Source organism: Onychomys torridus, chromosome 3, assembly GCF_903995425.1.
Source record: "Onychomys torridus chromosome 3, mOncTor1.1, whole genome shotgun sequence".
NCBI lineage: Eukaryota > Metazoa > Chordata > Mammalia > Rodentia > Cricetidae > Onychomys > Onychomys torridus.
The window spans coordinates 53,652,844-53,678,070 of NC_050445.1; positions in this window are offsets into that span (position 1 = coordinate 53,652,844).

A 25,227-nucleotide genomic window follows, 5' to 3' on the forward strand; every position below is an offset into this window, starting at 1 on the left:
AGAGAGTAATGGTAGGAAGTAGAAAGATATATAAGGTGTGACTACCAGAAACTAGAAGCATTTGCCTGGTTAAGCATTTGGCTGGTTAAGCTGTTAGGCTTTTGAGCAGCACAGTTTATCTGAGACCCATTGGAATGAGGACACAGAAGTTTCCAGTCTGAGGAAACAAGACCAGCTGAGGAATGGGCGAGGGGAGGTAGCTGTGGCTTGTTCTGTCTCTCTAATCTTCCAGCATTCACCCCAATAACTGGCCTCAGGTTTGTTCTTATTAATAAGACCTGTTAAGATTCCTGCTACATGTGTGTGTGTGTTATTTAACTATCAGCAATTAAGGAAAAAGAGGCCGAAAATTTAAGAGCTTTAAAGAGTACGTGGGAGGGGTTGGAGGGAGGAAAAAGAGTAAAGAAAATGATGTAATTATATAATGATTTCAAAAAAATATTTTTTCAAAGACCCTAGACATACACACACACACACACACACACACACACACACACACACACACACACACTCATATGTATATATGTATGTATAAGATATGTCTAGGATCTTTAAAATGCAATAAAAAATTAAGAAAATTAAGAGTTAGTGGCTCCATTCCCTGAGTTCAAGTTCTAGACTGCATAAAGAGGGGAAAGCAAACAGAGTGAATAATTCTCCTTCCCTGCTTCACGATTTCAGATGCACCATACCAGCTTCCTCAAGTCCCAGTCAGTAGTATTTGTCAGCTAAAACAAAGTCTTTCTCCCCTAAGTTGCTTTATTCAAGATACTTTTTCACAGTGATAAGAAAAGTAGCTAAGACAATTTTCTACCTTGAAAACAGTAAAGTTACAATTCTTTAAACAGTAGACATGGTGTTGACTTTTTATGCCAACTTGACATAAGCTAGAGTTATTTGGAAGAGGAACCACAACTGAGAAAATGCTCCCATTAGGTTGGCCTGTGGGGAAACCTGTAGGGAATTCACTTCTTTAGTGATTGATGTGGGGGCGGCTCAAACCGATGTGACCATGCCACCCATGGGCTCGCAGTCTCGAGTAGTATAAGCAAGCAGGCTGAGCAAGTCTCCAGGAGCAATCTAATAAGCAGCATTTTTCCATCAGCTCCCACCTCCATGTTCCTACCTTGAGTTTCTGCTCTGACTTGCTCAATGATGGCCTTCATTTTTAATGCAAAAATAAACATTTAAAATGCAAAATAAGACAACATAAATTACTTTAATCATAAGAAAAATAAATACACATCTTACTACATTAGAAAGTGAGAATATTTTCATTTATACCTTTCTTCCTACTGTAACTTCTTACAGGAATACAATTCCTATGGATAAGTGAGTTTGCATGTATCATGTTGTTTATGGCAGTGTTGTTCTTAGAGAAAATAAATGAAAGTAATTTGGTTTATAATTCAATTAAATTTATTATGCCATGGTCTGCATTACATATTAGTATGCAGTCACTAAAGAAAAAAGAATTAAAGTTCAGTTGAACAATTCCCACTGATGCTGTTAAGCTACGAAAACAAAATGCAAAGACATGTATCTAGCATAGCTTTACAAAGCATAAACCAAAACAAGCAAGAGAACATTAGGTACAGATGTGAATAAACAACAGGCTTGTGCCTTATATAGCTCCAGGGGTTCCATTTACACACAGGCAACAGTTACAACAGGCTAGTAATGTACGCTTGTACAATTGTTTGCAGCATGGCTGTAGCACGATTTCAGGTGTCAATTCAGATATAAATAGGCACAAAGATAAAGGTGCATTTAAATATGACTATTTGTACGTAAACATACAGATGTGTGAAGTCCAGGCTGGTAGGTAGCATGGGTTACTCTGGGCAGAAAGAAACACATGCAAGAAGACACTTTTGTGAAAGAATATGGAAGGAGAGAAAAAAGAAAAAGACTCGAACTTAACTAAGATGAATACTACACCTATCTATGCATATATTAACTCATATTTCTATGATATATAAATATTTTTTTTAAAAATACACACTAGCCATTTCTAAAGCAAAATACTACTAACTACAGGGCTGTTTTCTTTCCTGCCTGATATTTCCTTAGCACTTTACCAGAATCAACTCATGGGGATAATTCTGACTGTCTACGCAAATTTAATTCATAAGTTTATTTTTTTCTCAGTCTTTTCAACTTCTCTATTAAAAATTTAAATGAAAGTTTGTTTATTGTTTATTTATTTACTTGTTTTTGTATGAGTGACATTCATTCCTTGTTTATTGTAGTGTAGTCTATATGCTTTTCTATATACCCTTCAATTTTTAACATGGACTGAAGTGTGATCCCCACTGCTTTATGAGAAATTGCTCTAAATTTGATGGCTTAAGAACATTAATATTTACAAGGATCGTGTTTGTAGGTCAGGAAACTGGGTCTCTCGAAAGACAACATTCAGCAGTTAATGCTAAGATCAGTGGAAAGAACCCATTTCCTAACTAACTCACAATATTATAAGAGAATTCAGTCCTTTGTTGGTGATTGGACAGAGGACCTCTCTGTAACCTGTGTCATAATATGGTACCCAACCAAAAGGCTGCAAGAGGACAAGAGAGGATTCTGGGAGGATGGAGCACAAGCTGGCACTCTCTTGGAACCTAATTAGGACAGTACAATCAGTCACTGTGGCTGTGCTCTGTAGAACACCACGTTACTGGATCAAACCCACACTGGACACCATGAGTTACCCCAGGGAGTGAACATCAGGAGCCCACTGGGAGGCTCCTCAGAAGTCTGCAGTGTGCTTAAGCAGTGTGACATCCTTGTGGTACTCTCTACTGTTTGCCTGTGGTAGTTGTTGCAGGACTTTAAAGCTCTGTTTGTAGAAAACAACAAATTCTTTCCCAAATCTGTACCTTTAATAACTTTATTAGGGTGGAATTGCTTTTGTGTATATTCTTTTGAAGAAATCTTTGCTCAAACCCAGATCAAAGGCTTTCTGTTTTGTCTTCCTTAATTTTAGTAAATTGTATTTTACATAATTGAACATTTTTCACATGCAATAATTTTAAAAATTCTTTTGTTATTTTAAATGTCTGGAAGATATGCTTTGACAATCCATCGCATTTCTATCTTGCTTGTCTTTATCTATATAGCTAAGAACATACCAGATTTTTTTTCAAGGAATCTTCCATTAAAAATATCCTTACTGCATGTCTAAATCTTTTCTAGTCTATTTTTTTTCTTTTACTATGTATAATGGGCTTATTTTGTCCTATTTTTCCTAAGTTTCTAGGTTGCATCATTGACTCGAAGCTTCTTTTTTGTTATTGTATGTTCATTCTTTCAATTCTCTCCCTCTTTCTCTCTCTCTCCCTTCCTCCCTCCTTCCCCCCACTTTCTCTCTGACACTCATCATGACCTGTCTTCTTACTTGCTGTGTAGACAAAGTCAACCTTGAATTCCGGCTCCTTCTTCTACCTCTCAAGTACTCTTATTTTACATATAAAGACTCAAAACAATTGCTTTTCCTCTAAACAGAGCTTTAGCTCTCTATCACTGAGTTGATATATTACATTATTCAGTTAATTTTTCCATTGCAATTTCTTATAAATTGCTTGCCAGTGACCTGTTAGATTACTATTGTTTATTGTCCCCTGGATATGCTATTTTTATAAGCTTATAATAATTTTGCATAATTCCATTTCCTTTAAACACATTGAATATTGGTTAAATGTCTTTCATATACTCTGTCTTAGTAAAAATATATTCATTTTTAAATATACTGTTCTAAAAATATCAGTTGCTTAAACTTGCACTATTCTTTCAATGTGTTTATTGGTATTATGTTAAGTTTTTCTGTATCATTAACAAGCTCATCAGTGATGCAATTCTCCTCTTTCCCTATATTTAACTGGAAAGGGCACAACTCTGAAGTTTATTTAACAAACGTTAGTCATCTCTTGTGATTCTCAGTGCCACTGCTAACCTTTTGAAGTAAAGTACTGGCCCTAGACTCCAGAAAGTCAGCACATTTGTGCTCACTTCTTATTACAGAAACAAAGCACTTTTCAGCATCAATATTCTGATATTTTGCCCACCCTTCAGGGTCCATCTATGAGACTTGGGGCAAAGTGAAATAATTTAAGAATACAAAGCCCTGTGGGTTTTGCTCTAAAACCTAAAATCCTTTTGATCTGACCCAAGGATCCTCTATTTTCAACTATCATGTAGGACACAATAGACAAGTAATTTAAAGTTTTATAAGTGGGAAAAGTCAAATTTCAGGCACTATATTCTTCTATAGTGATAGAATTCTTTGTTTCTTATCTTAATTCTGTCAATTCTGGATAAAATAAGAAGCTATATTGGAGACCACGTGGAAGGACAGACAGGTGGCCTCTAGAAGATACTGGAAGACATTGTGAGCTCCATGCTCTGACTTCCCAAATCAGAAAGAGTACATGTGATCTCTTGGAGTTTTGCCTTTTTACCTGTAGTTGAACTATAATCACAGCTCAGAGGACCTGACACCCTTCATTGACCTCCACAGGCACCCACATACATATTTACATGCATACACTCACTATAAACAAAATCCCAATGCTCCTATGACAAAATATTAATATTCAAAAGGTTACTAGATTTGTAGTATACATTTAAACTGAGTATTCAGACTTATACCATAACATATCCTTTTTTCTTTCTTTGGTTGGTCTTATATAGGAATTTAAACAAACCATGTATTCTGGTTTATTTTTTGGATGGTTATTACATAGTTAAGTCATAACATATATCTTATTTAATACATATTAAGAACACCTGTTACAACAATTCCTTTGGAGCCAGTATCCAGCTATAACATTTTTAACAGAATAATATATTTATGTATTATGAGTGCATCATACTAAACTATTTTATCATTCATTAAATGCTGTTCCTAGATTTTATAGTAAAAATTAACAGAAATCCCATATTTCCAGGATATTACATTATCATTACAAAACAACACATTCTAAGCAAGTAAAAAACTTAGTAAATTCCATTGCAATGAACATATTCTCATTATGAACTAATTTAAACCATTTATTCTTTAAAGCTCTGTAGTAGATGTCAATGTTGGAATAAATTTCCCCAAATTCCCACATTCTGCAAGATATAAATGAATTTTTAGACATTTAACCAAGTGGATAGCTTCAGAGTTTCATGAACTATAAGAAACCAAAATGACCTAAACTCCCAAGGTGAACCCAACATAGTGTATAGTTTCCTGAGAACATTTTGGAGATCAATTGCTTATTAAGAAAATCATAAGAAGAGGTATTTGTGTTATTTCATGTGTCTTGGATATTATTGCAGAGCAGTTAACAAAATGTGAGTGATAGTAGGAAATGCAACAGAGTCTCTTACTCTGAGAGCAGCACCAGTACGGTAGAGGTCTAAGCCAGTCAGGTTCCCATCTCTGAGAAGAAGAAGTGGACACAGCGACTGAAGCCTTATCAAGAAGCTATCTGCAATTGATAGCCCTTTGCTGGCAGAAGAAAAACATCAATTTTCTCCAATAGACTGTCACTGATACATCAATCACTGTCCAGGCCAAGCTCCATGCCAAGAGTAGTTGGCCAACACAAATGACCTCAATGGTATTTTTGTGTATGCTTTATCTCATTTTGCTTTGTTTTGGCTTTGTTTGGTGTTTGTTTTGTCTTACTTGTCTTTTGTCTGTTTGTTTTGATTTTCATTTTTGTGGTTTTGTGGTATTTTAAAAAAGAGAGAAGCTCTCTAGAAAAGCAAAGTATTTATGGCCCATAGGCACAATGAAATAAAATTTCACAACAGGGTTAAATGAAAAGGACAGATCTAAACTTGAGACTGAGTGTTAACGTGATCAGGAAGTCAAAAACATCTACTCCATTGTGTAGAGTCCTCATTGCCCCATCCTCCTCTCCACCTCCTTCTCCTGTTCCTACTCCATTGAGTACACTTCTCATTGTCCCTCTTTCTCTTCCTCCACTTTCTTTTCCTGTTTCTACATTTTAAAAAAACCTCCTCTTCCTCCTTCTTCTTCTTTTTCTTCTCATTCTTCTCCTTCTTTCCTTGTGCTGGTGACTGAACTCAGGGCACCAACTATACTATGCATATGCTCTACTGTTGCGTTCTAAAGTTGTTTCACAACTAAGATAACATTACTCTTGCCAGTTGTCACTTGTACTACTTGTGTGGTTAGTGAAAATAGAAGTATCATGTATTTAATCCTGATGCAAATGTAAGACAGTGTCAATGTGAAATAAAACTATGATATCATCCTAGGAGAAAAAACTCTTATTCTGTTACATGCAAAGCATTTACATCTGAAGACAGGGGTACTTTCTTCAACAAGCTATCTGACTAGCAGTAAAACTATTAAAAGCTCTTGTGGGGATGAGTGTTGAAAATAAACATAGAGAGAGACTAAGAAGAGTTTTGACATTGAATTTGTCTTTTGAAGAAATGTGTTCATAATTATGGATGGTTGGTTACATGTTTATCTTTTAACAAAAATTCAGTAACTCTATATACAACTCAATTTTATTTGACCACATCTAGACTTTTTCTCTTTAAATAAAATACTTGCCAAGACCAACTGGAAATTATAAATAAAGAGTGAGTTCTTTTGACATTTCTTACTCGTTTGTGGAAAATGTCAGTTTTTCACTTTGTTCATTTATGAAGTTGGAGGGCTTAAAGAAGCACTCTGAGATACAAGGTGCAGGTCAGTCAGCTTTTATAAGTTAGGAGCCATATATGTCTTATACTTGGAGTTCCTTCTGTTCCTTGAAAGGATCCTGGTCAGTAATGGGAAAACTAAGTAGTTTTGATATAAGGAAATAAGTGAATGTCATCAACTGTTCTTTGTGTTACCTAATATAATGTTGTGTAGACAATCTCACATATTAGGGAAGCTGGACAATCAAGAGACATGTTCAATATGAATTTGTTTGTTTTTAAAAATGGTATCAAACAAAGATTCCCATCTAAATGAAAGAAACAATTTTAGAATCTATTCAAAATCCTCACTTTACCTTGAAATGTTGACATCACTGGGTCTTATGCCAGCATTACATAATCTAAAAACCTCCCCAAACAGAATCCTTCAACTCTGAAGTTTTTGTTTTTGTTTTTCTAACAATGAAATTCGTATAGTGGCAAACCTTAAATGTTATGAAGTGTTTCTTGGTTGATGGCAAAATATATACCCCAAACTATCTTTTCTGTCACACAGTGTTGACATATGTTGGCCATATAAATAGACCCAGAAAACAAATGTTCCAGTTACACCCTCCATAGCTTCCCCTGAATTCATTGTTCTCTTGCCATCTTGGTATTTAAATATATCATTTAATCTCATCTTTCTTTGTAACAGAAATGGAATGACAAAGCTGAGGATGAGAGTAGAAATGACAGAGGTATACATTAAAACTCATACAAAAACTGTCAGCTTGCCCTCTCAATAAAGAATGAGGAAACTCTGAAAAACTACAAAGAGACAAATGTTGGAAAGTAGAAACTAGGCAAATGAGAAGTGAGATCAAGTTGGCATTGTGTGACATGAAAGTTAATTCTTGGGAGTTACTAGGATTTTTACATTTCTTTTAGTAATTTCTTTAATTTTCTAAAAGTTATCTGAGTGTTGAGCTAATTTTTTCAAATAATGATTAAAGTAATGAAAAATCAGACATTTTTATAATAATAATAATTATTATTATTATTATCTTTTATTTATTTATTTTGGTTTTTCAAGACAGGGTTTCTCTGTGTAGCTTTGCGCCTTTCCTGGAACTCACTTGGTAGCCCAGGCTGGCCTCGAACTCACAAAGATCCGCCTGCCCATATTTCATGTAAAATTTATTTATACATGTTTGTCTGGAAATTCCAGCTCGCTCCTATGAAAGCCCTCATTTCTCTATCTCTCCCCCAAACTCTGCTCTCTCAGAGACTCTCCAACAGAGACGGCCAAAATCCCCAGTTCTGAATTCTTGCTGGCTGGGTGGCTGCTCCCCTGAAGTTGCCAGAGGCCTAAGACCCCACCTAAAAGCATACCATAATTGGGCACAAACCATGCTTGTGGTGGACACGTCGTCACCCCTGCACTTACTAAGCTCCCTACCTTAGATTGGCCATGTGGTTTCTCTCCTGCCACCTTTTCACGCCTGGGTTTCTGGGGGCTGAAGTGTCACTCAGGAGAGGCTTTGCCCAAATAAACTGGTCTTTTACTTCTTAGTTCGGCTTGATCAGGCTTACTGAGTCAGGGGTGAAACCTATCTGGGTTATCAGAAAACCTATTAATGCACAGCATTAATTCCTATAGTTCAATTCATCAAACATTTAAGAAATAGATACTATAATTTGGGAAATGAGTTAAACAGTAGGAAAAAATTCAAAACAAGGTGATTCTATCTTAAATAGCTTAACAATAAATTAAAGCCACTGTCAGAGATGTAAAGGTGGTAGCATCATATAACACGCTGAGATATCTCAGTTACAACCGTAAGTAGACAGAAATGGGCACCCGCCATGCTGGGAGAACCTTTCCATTATCTCTTGGATCAATCATTCCTTTCATAGGAAATGAGGTTTACTTTGTCATCAGCTTCACACCTGGTAAACTGCTTTATGTTCCTCCAGGAAGGATCTTCTTATGCTGGTTATGGCAAATAGGAGCAAAAAGATAGATATAGCATAATACATTCATAATTCTTACCCTTGGAAGGCTGAGGCAGGGGGCTGTCATCATGAGTTCAAGAACTTATAGACTACATAGTGAGATTTGTTCGAGTACCCCAAAATGAAACAAAATACTGACTTACTGTTTTTTTTTTTTTTTACTTTTTTTAATTGTATTTTTTTAATTTTATAATTTAATTTAATTTTACATATTAGCCACAGATTACCTTGTCCTCCCTCCTCCCTCCCCCCACCCTCTCCCCTGCCCACCCCCCCCATTCCCATCTCCTCCAGGGCAAGGACTCCCCTGGGAATTCAGCTCAACCTGGTAGATTCAGGTGAGTCCCCTCCTCCCAGGCTAAGCAAAGTGTCCCTGCATAGGCCCCAGGTTCCAAACAGCCAGCTCATGCACTAAGGACAGGTCCCAGTCCCACTGCCTAGGGGCCTCCCAAACAGTTCAAGCTAATCAATTGTCTCAATTATCCAGAGGGCCTGATCCAGTTGGGGGATCCTTAGCTGTTGGTTCATAGTTCATGTGCTTCTACTAGTTTGGCTGTTTGTCCCTGTGATTTTTCCAGTCATGGTCTCAACAATTCTCAATCATACACTCCTTTCTCTTTCTCACCAATCAGACTCCTGGAGCTCCACCTGGGGCCTGGTCTTGGATCTCTGCATCTGCTTCCATCAGTCACTGGATGAGGGTTCTAGCACAACAGTAAGGGTATTTGACCATCCAGATCACCAGAGTAGGTCATTCAGGCTTTCTCTCGACCATTGGCCGTAGTCTATTGTGGAGATATCTTTATGGATTTCTCGGGACCACTCTAGGACTTTGCTTCTTCCTATTCTCATGTGGTTTTCATTTATCTTGGTGTGTTATTCCTTGTTCTTGATCCTCTCTGTTCTTGATCCAGCAGGGATCTCCCACTCCCCTAAGCTCTCTTTCCCTCAATCCTTGCCCTTCATTAACCCCCCTCACGTCCATTTTGCTCATGTAGATCTCATCCATTTCTCTGTCATTGGGCAATCCCTGTGTCTTTCTTAGCGTCCTGTTTTCTAGGTATCCTCCCTGGAGTTGTGAGTAGCAGTCTAGTCATCCTTTGTTTTACATCTAGTATCTTCCTATGAGTGAGTACATACCATGTTTGTCTTTCTGAGTCTGGGTTACCTCACTCTGGATGATTCTTTCTAGATCCATCCATTTGGCTGCAAACCTCATGATGTCATTGTTTTTCTCTGCTGAGTAGTAATCCATTGTGCATATGTACCACATTTTCTTTATCTATTCTTCAGTTGAAGGGCTTCTGGGTTGTTTCTATGTTCTGGCTATTACAAGTAATGCTGCTATGAAAATAGGTGAGCATGTGCCCTTGTGGTATGATTGAGCATTCCTTGGGTATATGCCCAAGAGTGGTATAGCTGGGTCTTGGGGGAGATTGATTCCAATTTTCTAAGAAAGTGCCATATTGATTTCCAAAGTGGCTGTACAAGCTTGCATTCCCACCAGCAGTGGAGGAGACTTCCTCTTGCTCCACATCCTCTTCAGCCTCTAAAATGATATAATGATAATATATCCTTTCTCCTACATACCAGTACCTTTTATCTTTGTCTTTTGTCTTCTAATCTATCTCCTTCTAAAAACAGAATTTGAGAAGCTGTCATAACATCTGTATTCCAGGTATTTGTCTTCTTTCTGAAGACTCAAAACTCAATGGGAGAAATATTAATTGGGAATAATTTGAAATAAAACCACAGCAAAATGTAGGGAAATCTTCAATAAAGAAATAACATCAGAAAATAATTGAGGAAAGCTATTCCTTCTGCTAGGGAGAGTGAAGGTGGTCCAAGTACACATGGACACTGTACCTTTCCAAGGTAGATGCTACCTGCACACTGATTCTTCACCTCATAGGATTAACCATCTTGGGCATACTCACATGATCTGTGTCACCTTACAATGATTTTTCTCTGTTTCTTGTCCTCCCACCAAACAGCCATAGGAGAGCACAAATGTTATAAAAGCCCAGAAGGAAGCAACCCACAATCCTCAGTTAGCGTATAAGACTGGACAGCAATGATGGTGTAACTGCAAACCTGGACAGAGTCACATCTTCTCGCTAGGGAAATTCTATACCACAGAGTAAGATGTGATGCCATGAGCAAGAAATTACACAAACTTCTACAGTCCTTAGCTTTCATTAGTTAAGTGAAAAGAAATTTACTTCAAAGGAGCACACAGGTTTAACCAATAACAATGAATGTGAGTCATGGTCTTCCCTAATGGTCTTGACTAATCTATGACTCATCTGTTGTTTGAATCTTAGATGGTCCTTTAATTAAAAAAAAAAAAAATCAAAGCCAGATATCAGGGTGGAAGCTGAAAGATCACAGAAGCAGAATAACCAGTCACTATCTCTTACCTCTATGAAATCCTTAGCCTAAAGAGAGTGAGTTCCTGTTTCCTCAATCCTTATATATCTTTTTCTGCCCTGCCATCATTTCCTAGGATTAAAGGTGTGTGTGTTTCCCAGTACTGGGATTAAAGGTGTGTAAGTGTGTGTGCCACCACTGCCTAGCTCTGTTTCCAGTGTGGTCTTGAACTCACAGAGATCCAGAGGGATTTCTGTCTCCAGAGTGACAGGATTTTCTAAAGGGCTGTCCTACTTTGTCTTGGCAAGGATTGGCAGTCCATTATTTTGTGTCCTGCTTGTTCATCTTGGACAGCACACTGTAAGCAGTCAAGGCAAGAGCACTTTCTTGCCCAGTGGCTAACTTGTCACAATGAAAGTAAACTGCATTAGGAGTTTCTTCAATGCCCATCATCTTCTTTGAAGTAGATTGGTGCTGCCAGGAGCAGACAGACATGTCTCATTGTCATTAAAAAATAACCTGTTGTTAAAATATTTTAAATGCCATATTCTGTAGATCTCTGGAGTGTCTAAAGATGACCTGCCTATCTAAAATATATCTCTGACCATGAAAACAAACCTAACCTGACCACAAGTTTGATTATAATAGGTGATGAATACTAACTTGCATTTCTTTATATACTAATTAGTTGGTAATAACTTTCAAGAATTAGCAATTTGCATTACATCATTAAATGAACTGTGTAGGTACAATACCTTGAACATGACTAGAAATATATGTATATATTTCTAAATAAATGAGTTTACATGTCTTAATCAAGTATAAGTTATATGTATTGTGTTGGAGCCTTTTCTATGTTTATGTATAAGGATTTCTGATATTATTTTTAATGCCATTGTTGCAATAATTTAGCCCCTTTGACTCATTTGACAAAATACATTTTATGAGGAAGTGCTCTTGAATTCAATATCCATATACTGAAAATCATGTCAAAGGTACCCAAAGATAAGTTTTTGTACAGATAGATGCCTCATAAGTGCTGGTTTATTACCCATTAATATTACTGTACTGTATTCTTAGGGAATCATAAATGGCAAGAGTAGGTCACTGTAGAATTATTTTATTTTATTTTTTTTTGTTTTTTTTTCTCCTTTTTCTATTTATTATATTTATGTTTTAATTCCACACATCAGCTATGGGTTCCCCCATACTCCCCTCTCCCGCTTCCGCCCCCACTCTTCCCCCATCCCCTCCTTTCCACCCCCACCTCCTCCAGGGCCAAGACTCCCCTGGGGACTCAACTCAACCAGGTGGATTCAGTCCAGGCAGGTCCAGTCCCCTCCATCCAGGCTGAGCAAAGTGTCCCTGTGTAAGCCCAAGGTTCCAAACAGCCAGCTCATGCACTAAGGACAGGTCTGGGTCCCACTGCCTAGGCGCCTCCCAAACAGTTCAAGATACTCAATTGTCTTACTTATCCAGAGGGCCTGATCCAGCCGGGGGCTCCACAGACCTTGGTTCATAATTCATGTTCTTCCATTCATTTGGCTATTTGTCCCTGTGCTTTTCCAGTTTGGTCTCAACAATTCACACTCCTACAGTGCCTCCTCTCTCTCCACAATTGGACTCTTGGAGCTCCACCTGGAGTCCAGCCGAGGATCTCTGCATCCACTTCCATCAGACCATGATAAATGATGACCACATGAGAACAGGAAGAGGCAGAGTGCTGGAGAGGTCCCCAGAAATCCACAATGATTCATCCTCTGTAGACTACAGGCAGTGGTCAAGAGAAAGCCTGATCTGACCTAGTCTGGTGATCAGATGGCCAAATACCCTAACGGTCATGCTGGAACTCTCATCCAATAACTGATGGAAGTAGAATTATTTTAAATTATCCTTTAAATGAAAGAGAAGAAACTATAAGCTAATCTGGTTGCCAAGTTGGAATTCATTCTTTAATTTACCTCTTATACAATTAATGTAAAATGTATGGTTAATAAGTTACAGTGTATTCACACAAGAAATATTTTCACAGGGTTTGAGAGGCAGTCAGTTGCATTCTTTTGAACATTTACTGTCCTGGTTCCATGTGTTAAGTGCCTTGTTGTAAAGTCAAGTCTAGAATTCATTATTTTCCTGACCTGTATTTTTCATTATGATTGTCTACTGTGTGCTGTTGTAACCATTTTATTAAATGCTTATATTTTAGTCAAAAAAGAAATATACGTATAGTATTTTCTAACAAAATCAATCTCAAAATCACATCAATTTTCATAATTTGTATGCAACATACAAAAATCCAATTCAATGTAAAATATTTAAAACTAGTATTGTTTTCTAAAAGTAGACTCAATAATCTTTTTATCTTATCATATCTATATCTCCCCCCTTTTTCTTTTCAGAGTATACTCAATAATCTACCCTTTGTCCATCATTTCTATAACTTTTTTGAGAGTAGATTAAATAATCTATCTTTTATCTTATCATATCTATATCCTCTTTTTTCTTTTCTTTTTTTAAAAAAAACAAGAACTCCAAATCTGATTTCCTTTGTTTAACTTTTTACCTGATCATTAACAATTAACAACTTATAACCAACCATCCTAAACAATGACAATTACCCATAACCCATAGCCCACGACCAAAAATAACCCACCCCAGTTCTTGGGGATGTGGGCATCATATTCTTAAAATTACTTCCTGCTGTCTGTGGGCAAAGGCATCTTTATGGGATCCTGAAAAGAAAATTTCAGGTTACTTGTCAAGTAGCTGTATCATTTGTTGTCCAATCTCTGTATAATGGGAAAGTTCAGGGCTTGTTCAAGTCCTTGCTTGAGTAGTATGTGAAGCTGTATCATCTCAGCTGGCTAGATTGTCCGGAGCAGTTTGTAGTCCCAAAGTCAATCTTTGGGTGGTGGTTGTCAGCTTGGTAGCATTATCATTGTCCTGATGGAATCAACGTTGTGTGGTCTCATTATCTTTTTGGGGACTTCAAAGTCACTTTTAGGCATGGTCATGGTTCTCTCCAGAAAACTGATAGATACTCATGCCCCAAATCATGTACAGAAAGCTAAATGAAGCCTTTTTTCTAAAATTAGTTAGTACTCTATATGTCCATTAATATCATGATAAAAGTTTAATATATATAATAAATTTTGATATAAAATTCATGCCTTGAGAATCAAAATAAAACCAAAGAATTGTGATATGAGCGGCACTAGAATAGTCCCTTACTTTCGGTTTTTCTTCTGTCCCATATCAGGTGGTACTTCTGACATTAAAAAGAGATTTTGGATTTTCCCTTTCAACAGGCATGCATGGGTTTAGAGAGGAAGAGAACCACGTTCCAACTCCAAAGCCAGCTTTAATTTTTAGATGAACTGGGACTACATAAAAACTGTGTTATGTGTCTGTAGAGAACAGCAGAAACAAACATTTAGGAAGACTTATAAAATTTTATCCTGCTAGATATGTGATATACCAATTGGACATTTACTCTTTTTCTTCAGACATTTTTTCTAGATGATTTATCCTTTGTTTGTCATATGTCTCTTTTGTCCAGTGTTTTTCAGATTCCTTAGCCTTTATTCTCTTGAAAAACAAAACAAAACCCTTCACCAGCCCTAACACTGTGGAGGTTCCCTTTTGACAAGTTATAGTTGATCAATTGAAAAGCACTTGTTAGTTGATTAAGTTAGTTTAAATTGAATGATCATGCTGGTTGGTGAACTACCACCTCTTCTAATTAAGAAGTCTCACTTGTTCAAATCAAACCTGTATCGATTTTGATGGTATCCATAGCTTTTCTTTTTCTATGGAAGAGAAATAAAACATTGTCCCCAATGTAACACATATTCTGGTTTCTATTCTGAGGTCAGCACATCTTTAAAGTTTACAGGCTAATTTTAATTCTGTATTTTTTCTATTATCCAATGTCTCTCTACAGCTTTTGTTCCTTTCTCATTAGCATTGAGAAAATTCAAAGTTAATAAAGCATTATTAAACTATTTCTGGGGGGGTTGTTACCAATTTCTGTTTATTTAGCATATCATTTAGAGTTCAATTTGATCTTTCTATGACTACTTGGCCTGTAGGATTGTGTGGTATAACTATAATATGCTTTATATTGTAATAAGCAAAAAATGTTTCACTTTACCACAGACATATGCTGGAACACTGTCAGTTTTGTGCAGGTATACCCATGATGGCCATAACTTCTAGCAAATGAGTGATTACAGAATCAGCCTTTTCAAAACTCAGAGCAGTTGTCCATTGAAATCCTGAATAAGTATCGATAGTATGGTGTACATATTTCAGCTTTCCAAATTCTACAAAGTGAAACACATCCATTTGCCAAATTTCATTCCTCTGAGTACCCTTTGGGTTACATCCTGCAGGTAGTGGAGTTTGATTTTATAAAGAACAAGTAGGGCATTTCCTTACAATTTCTTTGGCTTGCTGACAGGTTATGGAAAAATTCTTTTTAAAATCCTTACTATTGACATGATTTTTTTTTATGAAATTCTGAGGCCTCCAGCACATTTCCTATCAATAGTTTATCAATCTCATCATTGCCTTGTGCTAGAAGGCCTGGCAGACCCATATGGGATCAGATGTGAATTACATATAAGGGATGATTCCTATTTCTGGTTATACCTTATAACTGAATAAATAGTGAAGTTAATTGTGACTCACCAGAGATAAATTCTGTAGTCTCAGTATGTAAGAGAACTCTTTCAGCATACTGAGAGTCAGTAACTATGTTGAGAGGTTCCAGAAAATCCATTAATATCATCAGAATAGCATATTCTTGAGCCAAATTGTAAGGACTTTGAACCACTTTGTTTAAATTTTCTGATTTGTAGCCTGCCTTTCTTTGTTTGTTTGCATCTGTATAAAATGTAGAGGCTATAGATACATGTGTTCCCTGTACAATGTGAGGCAGAACTTAATCAGCTCTCTTTATAAGCTCAATTCTATCACTTTTGGGATATTTGCTGTTAATCTCTCCCAAAAAATCTCTCCTTGCAAACTTTTTGCCAAGGTTCACTTTCTGCCCATAATTTGTCAATTTCATCATTAGTTAAAGGTACTACAATTTCTGCATGGTCTATTCCTGATAATTGACTAAATCTCAATTTTCCTTTTAAAATCAACTCAGAGATCTTTTCCTTATAAGTTTTTAGTTTTTCATTCTGTTTATTTGGTAGAAATATCTATTCCAATATAATATCTTCCCTCTGCATTAAAATTCCTGTAGGAGCCAGCTGGTGGTGGCACACGCCTTTAATCCCAGCACTCGGGAGGCAGAGGCAGACGGATCTTTGTGAGTTCGAGGCCAGCCTGATCTACTGAGTGAGATCCAGGAAAGGCTCAAAGCTACACAGAGAAACCCTGTCTCAAAAAAAAAAAAAAAAAAAAAAAAAAAAAAAAAAAAAAAAAAAAAAAAAACCCAAAACAACAACAACAAAAAATTCCTGTAGAAGAATGCTTAGAGGATAAAATAACCAAAACGCAATCAAGCTCTGGATCCACATGATCCACATGTCCTTCCTGATCCACATGTCCTTCCTGATCCACATGTCCTTCCTGTACTTTCTTTTCCACCAAGGCCAATTCTCTCCCTGCTTCAGCTGATAATTCTCTTAGACTATTTTTACATCCTTGTCACCCTCTACAGTTTTGAACAAATTACTCCATTCATCATTTTTTACCCCACCAACAGTTTGTAGATGGGAAATGTCTCCAAATAATCTTTGACAGTCATTAAGAGTCCATAATTGATCTATCCTAATTTGTACTTTTTGGAGTTTAATTTTTTGTAGGCCTATTTTATATCTTAAATAATTAATAGAAACTCCTCTTTGTATCTTTTCAGAAGCAATTTGTAATCCCCAGCAAGGCAAAATTTTCTTTACTTTTTGAAACATTCTTTCTAAGGTATCTGCATTTGAATCAGCTAGTAAAATATCATCCATGTAATGATAAATTATAAATTCAAGCAATTTTTTATGTATTACTTCAAATGGCTGTTGTACAAAATATTGGCATAGGGTTGGGCTATTTAACATTCCCTGTGAGAAAAATCTTCCACTGATATCTTTTAACAGGCTGAGAATTATTATAAGTAAGCACCATAAAGGCAAATTTTTCTCTGTCTTTTTCCTGTAAGGGTATTGAGAAGAGACAGTCTTTTAAATCGATAACTATAAGAGACCATCCTTTAGGTAACAGAGTAGGCAAAGGAATTCCAGACTGTAGAGAGCCCATTGGTTGAATTACTTTGTTAATTGCTCTTAGGTCTGTTACCATTCTCCATTTACCAGATTTCTTTTTAATAACAAATACAGGAGAATTCCAAGGGCTGATTGATTCTTCAGTATGCTGAGCATTTAACTGCTCTTGTACCAGCTTAAGGCCTATAGTTTCTCTGATGTTAAAGGCCATTTCTGCACCCATACAGGCTTGTCTGTTAACCATTTTAAGGTTAGGGCTGTTAGTGTCTTTGGAAGATCAGCAGTTGTTGTGCCCTGTTCTTGTACAATCTGGATGGTCAATGACTGTTCTTTATGATACCTTCTAATATTTTTCTCAGAAACATATGTTAGTTTATAGTTTGTTTCTGAGATTGGAGGAATGTTAATCTGGGTATTCCATTATTGTAATAAATCACAGCCCTCAGGCAAGTTTATTAGGGTACACAACATATCACCACATTCACCACCTCCTAGAAAGGAAAAGAGAAGTCTTGCTTCAGTTCTCTGTCATTCAGCATAGTTTCTTTTCCATTCTCCCCTTCAGGAGCACATCCCAAGCACTTATTATTTCATATGTGGACTGCTGGAATAGCTTAGGTTTTCTGTGTGTTTTTTCTTTGTCAAGGCATTAGAGCATCAAAACACTGAAGTATTCCCAGTAACTTCAAAGGATGGTGAGTGTTTAGTGTCATCCTGTCTAATAATTCCTTAAGATCGATTTTAACCCTTCCATCTGTTGTGCAAGTCCCCAATCTCATTGTATTCCTTCACCTGTGTTTTGGCTCTCTCTAGCCCAAGGTGGTTTTTGTCTTTTCTTTTGCATTCTGCCCATTGCTCTGTGGTAGCAGGCTCATGCTGCATCTCTGCCCGAGGTTCTTCTTCTCTCCACCTTTCCAAACTCTGACTCTTCTAGTTTAACCAGTCATTACAAATCATGTTGACATTTTCATGCTCTTAATTATATTCCTGGGAAAGATTGTGAACATGGCCTTGCTCTGCCTAGAGCACTCTGTGAAGCAAGACTGATCTCAGTGACAGTCCTTCACAGACAGTCTCTTTCTCCTTGAGTCACAGATGAGAAGAACATGCTGAGGTTTCAAGTGGCCATATTGTTTGCCATATAGGGCATAGGAAAAATAGAAGGAGCCTGATGCTGGGCTTTGAATAAAGCTGACAGATACACTAGATAGATGAAAAAAGTGGTCCTAGCTTGTAGATTCAATTCACCTAAGAAATACCTTGAAGGTTCCGAATGCAAGAGGCAGCACATTCCCTTTCTGCTGAAGCAAGTGTGAGTTGGCCTTTTTGTCACGGTTGATACAGGAACCCAATACCAAAGGTGTATGTTACAGGGAATGGGTGACTGAAGATAGAGAGGAGCTGCTTCTTTTTAACTATACAAAGATGCTATGGAGTATAACTTAGGTACAAAAGCCAGTTCAAATGATTTCCTGAATACCATCTAGAATGAGACAAAAAAAAAAAAAAGAACTTTTTCTTGTTCCTTGTAACCACATTGTCAGTGACAGACAACCAATAAAATATCTAATAGTTTCCTTGTAACAAACCTTTCCCTGTGTTGTATCCCATATTATTTAAAATTTAGAAAGAAAATTATAAACATAAACTGTATAGGGAATTTAGTTCAGTGACTAGGAAAGCAGTTCTGACTAGCGAACTAAAGTTGTGTCTGCTCAGAAGGTAGGCACTTAATGCATTCACATCAAAGCACACATTCTTAAAACCCTTCATAATAGACCAAACAACAGTGACCTAAGTTACATGGAGCTGAATGCCAGAGTTAACACTTGCTAAAGTTTGGAAGGCACCCCAAATGTGAAAGGTTCTTCCTATAGCAACAAGAGAGTTAGGAGTCTTACACAGTGTGAGAAACAAAACATTTTGTAACACATATTAAAACCAGTTGGCAAACCTTTTTCTCCTTGGGATTGTCATGTGGAAGACAGACTTTTTACTATGAGTTCTTTTGCTGGAGATGGTGCAATTAATTGTGCATTATTCTCTGGGGTTAAGCAGGAATCCCTTTCTCACACTTAGGACATTTTTTTTTTCTCCTTAAGAAACGGATGACTCAAAACTAGGCTAATGTGCAAATGTAATAAAATCTTTTCATAAGATACTTTGTAGCCTGGATCCAAATCTAAGTCAGAGGATACAGTGTGCTTACATTTTGTCAATGAGAGGTAATGGTGGTCCTACTTTTTTGTGACCTCCATGAGGCAGTCTCTGGGACTATGAGCTTGGGATGTTTGTATTCTCTGGACATTACATCCATGTTGTATACCTTTAGCATAGAAAACTCCACTTCATAGCCAGAAAGAATGATTTTTCATTGTTCATTAGATTTATATTAAGCTTTCAGACACAACACATTTTGATTGAGTTTTCTTAGATGACCACAACTGTAGCGATGCATCTACTAAAAGATGTTACTAGTTACTGGAAACTGGTACTTAAAGACATGGAACTCTAATAGCAAGATGCATGATTTGGCTTTTTATTAAGAAAATGTCTGGTTAAATTTATCATAGCTCATCCAAATAAAATGAGAAAGAAAAAAATCTGAGAAATTATTAACAAAAATATAAATAAAACTACTTCTTTCTTGTAGCAACAGCTACCGAATTCATGTGAATCTTTCATACTTTCTGTAAATATGCAACTGGTTGTGCAAGAGCTCCTTTGCTTTTTAAGCCCATCTTCAGAAACATTCCATTTGCAAATGACACAAGAAATGCAGCGAAAGAGTCTCAGGAGGAGAAGTAGGAGAAATTCCCCTGCTTGAGAGGTGGTCTCTGTTCTGTAATTAAGGAAAGAGGAGCAAGAATTCATTTTTCAGCGTAGAAAACTGATAAACTCAAAAGTGTCAATGTTTAATGAAAGGCATAAAATTCCATAAAGTTTATATAAGTCAGTGCTTCGAGTGATAAATATTCACAAAATGAGCTCACTTAAGTACCTTCCCAACAAAGTAAAGTGTAATAGCATTGTGAAAAATAAATTGAGCCAGAAAACACTCTTTATATATTATACTGACTACAGTTTTGCCAACTTGACACAAGTTAGAGTCATCTTGGAAGGGTGTGTCATTTGAGGAATTGCTTCCATCAGGATTGTCTAAAGACAAGTTTGTAGGGCATTTTCTTGATTAATGGTTGATGTGGGAGGGCCTGTTCACTGTTGGCTGTGCCATCTCAAGGCAAATGGGCCGGGTAGGGAAAAGAAGAAAGGTGGGTGAGCACAAGCCTAGGCAGAAGTCAGGAAGCAGCTTTTTTTCCCACAGTTCCTGCCTCTGTTACTGCTTGAGTCCCAGCAACCAAGTTCCCTAAATTATCAACTGTAATTGGGACGTATAAGGCATTAGGCCTTTCTGCTCCAAGTCTTTTTTTAATGGTATTTCACAATACAATAAACACACACACACACACACACACACTTCCAACCACAAACTCCAAACTAAGCTGGAGACATGAATAACATCAAAGAAGTTAGTTTTATAAGAATGTAAATTTTTACTACCTTTGAAATTTCCTCAAGACAAAATTCTAGGTGAAAGAAGCAAGATACAGATAACAACACATATGATAGGAATGTAAGTTCATGAAAAAATTGAAATTGGTGCTTCTGACACTATCTCAGGGATAGTTAATAGCCAAAAAGAATTGCAGGTAAAAAATGGAATGTTTCTGTGTTTTCCTTTTTTTTCTGTATCTCTTCTATTGAGAAAATACTCTGAATGATTTGTCTAGTCACACAGTTTTAGCAGGTACCAAAATATTATTGCAGAAATATTTATTTATAGGTGTATATATGGTGTGTCACGGTTTGGATGTGAACTGGCCACCATGGGCTCATGTATTTGAATATTTGGTTCCCAGCTGGTGGCAGGATGGGGAGGCTGTGGTCCCTTAGAAGACAGAACTTTGATGGAGAGAGAGTGTGTCTCTTGAGGCCTTATTGGGTTTATCTCATCCTCAGACCCCAAGCAAATTTTCTGTATCTTTGCCCCATCAAGATGTGAGCCAACCAAGTCATCGTCTCAAATTGCTATGGAAACAAGGATACTCCAGCTACTCCAGTTTGGAAGCCTTCTCTTGAAGTACTGCAGCATCTGGACTGTCATGAGGCAGGGAAACAAACTTTCTTCCCTTGAGTCACTTTTGTAACGCACTTTGTCATAGAGACAAGAGAGCTCACTAATGCATGACATTAATTATGTTTAAACTTTTGATAATTTTGTCACAATACCTGGCATAAAGTAAAGATGGATTCTAAGTTTTGGAAGCTGCTCTCTAGAGATCTTGTCTCTTAGATCCAATGATTCTGGGCATGTAGTGAGTCAGGATGTAAAGGTGCTTGGGGATATGTAGCAAAAGCAACTAACATCATAGTGGACAGGAAGAAGAGGTAGAAAAGAAAGGAGGGGCCAAAAAAAAAAAAGATACAGCATGAAGAAGGTCCACAGTGGTCTAATTCTAAGAGCCATCTCCTAAAATTTTCAGAACCTCTCCAGATTTGTAGTAAGAGCCAGGGGATCCAATATTTTAATACATGAGCTGTTTGCCTGACACTTTATGTCCAAACCACAATATTCTGTGCCTGGCCCCTGTAAGTCTCATGTCCATTTCACTAGGAAATATACATTCAACCCATTTCTAAGAGTTCCCAAAATTTAAACAACTGTAGCATTATCCAAAAGTCCAAGTTAAAATCTCTTCTGATTTTCAAACTCTTGCCTGTGAACCATAAGAAATCCACACAAATTACACACTCCCAGAATAGGATGACACACAGTAAAAATTCCCATTCCAAAGTAGAGCTGGAAAGCTGAAGAACAACATCTGAAGATTGTGTTCTCTCTCCTACATATACACACAGTACTAAATTAAAGTACATGTCTTAGCATACGTTTTTATATATAAATTTGTATTTTTTCTTTCTTTTTTTATAAACAAAATTAAATAGACTAGTGTAATCCATATTTTCTTCCTTTGTATTTTTGAGACAAGGCCTCACTACACAGCTTTCCCTGGCCTGGAACTCACTACTTAGACCATAATAGCTTCAATCTCATAGAGATCCACATGCCTCTTCCTCTCAAGTTCTGGGATTAAAGGCTCACATATTTTTTAAAGGAGGCTTTTGTAAAGGAGTTAAAGATGAATTGGGGAGATGGCTCCATGAGTAAAGTGATGATAAGTTCTGAATCCCAGCACCAACATAAAAAGCTGAACATGGTAATGTGTGTCTCTTACCCCAACACTAATGTAGTAGAGACAGATAGAGTCCTGAAGCTCACTGGCTAGGCAGCCTAGCCAGTCAGTAGGTTCTAGATTCAATGAGAGAGCCTGTATTAAGATTATAAGGGAGAGATCCTGGTAGAAGATACCTGGCATTGATCTCTGGTGTCTACATGAGCATACATGGGAGTGCGTACACACACACACACACACACACACACACACACACACACACACACACATGAGGGGAGATCTTGGAGGGGGAAAATCAAGAAGAGAGAGCAATGGAATGTATACTTCACAAATCCAGAAAGGGAAGTCTTTGATGGAAAGAAAGGGATGAATAAGAGGGGAAAGAAAGGGATGCAGGTGCATTGTAGGGATAGAAAAGAACAAAGTATTGTGAAATATAAGTATGATAATGTTATAGTAAAGCTCATTTGTTTGTACATGCACCAACAATTAAAAGAGGAAAGGCTAAGAGAAGCTCCTGCATCCATTCATTCAGTTGGCAAATGCGGTGGATTGAAGACATTAGGAGGTTAATGATGGAGGAAACTAAAGACCTTCTTCACTCCTGGGATTTGTAGTAGAAATGGGTCATAAAAACAATAGTAAAGCTCCAAAACCTAAAGAAACATGGTGCCACGATGAATTGCCACATCTGATGATCCTGATCACACTTGTTTTAGTCATAGGGTAAGGTCAGAAATGTTCAAAAGTATGCGATTTTACAGTGACAACTTACAGAAGACCTTAAAAACAAGTGCCCACCTATATCCATCTACTATCGAGTCTCATAAATAAATTATAGATAGACGGCTCTGGCTCTGAACTCTTTTTTTTTAAAACCAATCCTACAAAGTCCTCCTTGGTCAAGATGTTGGTACTTAAGGGACAACAGGAAGATGTACATCTATATCTATGGCTCTTTTAGCCACTAAGTAAAAGGGGCACCTCTACAGGCAGACTCATCTATTAACCCACATTCAAAATATCCCTTTGTGTTGAGATTTTGGGGATTATTCCCACAGAGAATTCCCAGAGATAATCCTGATGGCTATCTCTATGCCAAGCATGCCCACATATACTCCCATTCACAATTTTAATCTTTAAGTCATACACTTTATTACCATGAGTTGATCACAGCCTAGTATGTGTTCACTATCTTTCCTTTTTGAGCTATGACCTTAAATTGGTCATGCACAGGAGTGAATGTACTTGTTAACTGAGCATGCCCATGAATGTGCCCACCTCAAAGTGCCTTCCTACATAAATATGTATAGGTTCCTCAAAGAGAATCACCTCAATTTGTTAGTTCAAGCAAAGCATTGCTTTTAAATAACAACTGTGCTGTAAATAAGAGCTCTTCTTCTATTCTTGTATTTCTGGGTTGAGCAAGTTTTGGTTTCACTCTCACCAAGATAAAAACTCAGCTCATCTCATTGAATTTCTATCCTTTGGTTGGCTAGGTCAATGGTATAAACCGAGAACAAAGAATTCTTAATCCCAAACCCTGTGGTCCATCAGGAGACAATCTGGTCTTTTCACTCTGATTCTAAATTGATTTTTTCTCTGAGAATGTAATAAAATTATATGTAACTATCTAGATTCATAAAAGGCAAGAAAGATTCATGGGATACCATCAATTTAGCTTGCTGTTCTGGTGGTGGAGCCCAAGGCCTCTCACATGTTAAGTGAGAACTCCTTCTCTGGGCTGTGTCCCCCCCTTAAGCCACATCAGTGTTTCAAAGTCCAGTTTATTTTAAAAATAACTCAAAGTAGAAGACTGGAATACATAGCATTGGCACATTTAAAATATTTATCTTATATGTGTGTAACCCTTTGAGTGTACTTACAAAACTCACTTGAAATGGAATGCCAAAGTAAAAGCTTTGATGGCCTTTCTTTCTTTTGGCCTTTATCTTTTAAGTTCAATTCAGAGCAAATGTCTAGAACCCAGGAATGAATATTTATGGGCACTACCCTCAGTTTAGTTTAATTGTATGAGAGGTGCCCCAAGATACTATTCATGTTGCTACTTCTTAAAGTTGTTCTCAATAAACTGAAGAATATGCTGTTTTGGTTTCTTTTAAGAAACCCTTGAATATCTTAGTATTCTTTGGAATAATGAAAATACACATTGGCAATCTTTTTTCACAAGAGTTTTTAATCTATTGGTCAGAAGTAGTGTAGACAATTCGATTTTAACATTTTTTTTTTTTTAAGAAGACAGGTTGGCCTAAGTTGATGGTTAATTTTATTTTCTTTATCCTTCTGGCCTATTTTCCCCAATCATACATCTTTTATAATATAGTCCAGAAATCAAAATGTGATTAACTATTATTTGGTTTAAACAAAATTTAAATTTTTTTAAATTAAATTTTTTTCTTCTCAAAATATATCAACTTTTAGTAGTCTCAAAATTCTCAGTTATTTCTCAAAGTGATAATATATGTAAATAATTTGCTTAATGTGCATTACATTTATAAACACAAAAATCAGAAGGTGGTACCCATTTGTTGTATACCATGTTAAGTAAAACAAGACAAGTTACAACTTTTGAGATTAATAAAATTCTGAAAACTCCATTTATTTCCATGTTTATTGATGATTTTAGAAAAAACTATAATTACTAAAGACCTGAATGAATTAAATGGAAGGGAGAGAATTCC